This window comes from Orussus abietinus, unplaced genomic scaffold, assembly GCF_000612105.2.
Source record: "Orussus abietinus isolate OABI.00-Male unplaced genomic scaffold, Oabi_2.0 scaffold4, whole genome shotgun sequence".
In the NCBI taxonomy this organism is placed as follows: Eukaryota; Metazoa; Arthropoda; class Insecta; order Hymenoptera; family Orussidae; genus Orussus; species Orussus abietinus.
In genome coordinates, this window is record NW_019396014.1 from 2,341,025 (window position 1) to 2,343,252 (window position 2,228).

Below are 2,228 nucleotides of genomic sequence, written 5' to 3' on the forward strand. Positions count from 1 at the left end.
AGGATGCTACCGCATTTATGTCTGGCGATGGCTCCCGATTTGGGGTGTCCTAAGTCACCCCACGACGATCGATCATTTTCAGGTGCTTTACTTCGTGACTCTTTGTGGCAACATTTTCTACATTTCTTCTTAGAGATCTCAGCATCTGCTAAATCTGATTTCACGGAGATCTTTGGGGAATTAAGAATTCGACAGTGGTCAGCTGGACTCCCCTTTAACTCATCGATTTTTCCTGAAATCCCTCGCTGACCCTAATAGTCGGTTGATGGTATCGCCTCCACCCCTTCGATGCTCCATGCGAGCTTATTCCGGTTTGTGCCGCTGCAAAAGCTCTTCTGGAAATACAGCCGCTCGCAACTTTCTTCGGTTTTACCGGAAAAATTTCCCCGAAGACGACGGGCGCGCGGAAAATGGGCGAAACTTTCTGAAACTAAGCACTGTCCGAGAAGAATCGTGCCGGAGCTGGAGTAGAAAAACAGGCCATTCGCGAAATGGCAGACTGCGTCGAAATTCTGCGATGTTAATTCATATTCCGAACTGCTTTTCTTTTTTTTTTTTCTGCTTTTCCCGGTCGACCGTAACTTCTAGCCCTCCAAAACCGGGGAATATCGATCGGCGCGAAGGCTGCGGTCTTTTCGCGATATCTCGTCGTCGATTGGTCGACTCGAAGGCAGAATACCTCGAGAACCGCGGGTCGTACGATATTTTTGCAAAGGGAAAATCGATTCGGTTTTCCACCTGGGAATAGCTCACTGCTATTTTCTATGCAAATTCGTTAGGTCTTCCTCTATCGCGGGCGGTGCATCTTCGCGCAGGAAGTTATGTTCCTCCCTACCGGAAGCAGACTTCCGAACGCCTTCTTCGCCCTTCTTCCTGAACGAAACAAGATGATCCGCTTTTAAGCGCACCTTCTTCGGGCGTTATACCCCGCGTTCTTGCATATGGAAGGGGTGATTTCCTTCGAGGCACAATTAAACTCCATCGCTTGTTCGCCGAGGAAAGTTCGGTGTTGAAGCCCTCCAACCCCCGTTCAACTTTGCGGTTTACGTCGGGGTAAATGCGAAGAGGCCTTAACGTGGCCGTAAACTCGATTTACCTTAAGGTGCGTCCTCGCGCTGAAAGCTTTCGGAAATATCGGGGGATGAAAGTGACGCCCTCGGAGCGTGGATCCTTCCCGAGGACGTTGCTCCTTCTAGACCCTTTTCGTGGATCCCGCAAAAAAAAATATGCCCTCCCCAAACCATCTCGAAAGTTAAACAAATCGATATCGCCTCTAAACCGTTTGAGTCGATTCAATTTTACCCCCGACTTGCGGTCTCGTCCCGACCTCTGGGGATCCCAACTTTGACACCACTTTTCCGATTCACTTTCCGGCACGATTTCACCTCCGAGTCTTGTCGCGTTGCGAGATTCTTCGATCGATATCCTTAACCCATTCATTAAAAAAAAGAATAAAAAATCTGGGATGAGTCCATGAATTATTTAACACCCCGGTTGATGTCCATGTTAAGATATTTCTTCCCTCGAGTTTCCAATTTTTTCCCTAACTTCTGCCCCACCGGGGAAACTTCTAACACGTTTTCTCCATCTGAAACTTCATTCGCAGGCTCGCCAGGACTTTATTATCGGAGCGTTATCGCAACTTTTCTGACGAAACTTTATGACGTCTGCTAGGACGTTTTATCATTCGGCTGATTTAAAAAAAATAGTCTCCCATGGGTCGGATGGATTTTTTTACGGGGTCTGGAGCTCGTCATTCCTCGAGCTTGCGGAACAAGCAATATCCAAACCCGCTACCGAGTTCGTCCAACTATCGAAGATACTTTGCGAACCATCGCGTTATCCATCGCAGGGGTTGGAAATTCCAAGCCAATTCATTACACGTCTCGTCAGAGTTTACCGGCTAACGAGTAGACTTCGATTAACGAGAGCCCGAACGAAACCTAGGGAGCATTCCGCCTCTAATTCGCCGGCTTCGTCCCGGAAACCTATTCGGGACTAGTTTCTATTGGACATGGATTCATCCCTGCCGATGATCGTCCTATTCACGATATTCCTTCGTGATATTTTAATGACGTCCATTTCCGGGGGACTACCTGGCCGGAAGTGATAGAGTGCGGAGGTCTCTAAGGGGTGGAAAAGTCCAACAAAAGTGAGCACCTCCCTCGAAGTCTGAGAAGTCTCGAATGCTAACGAAAAGCGTTCTCGTGGGCCCAGTTTGAGTTTCC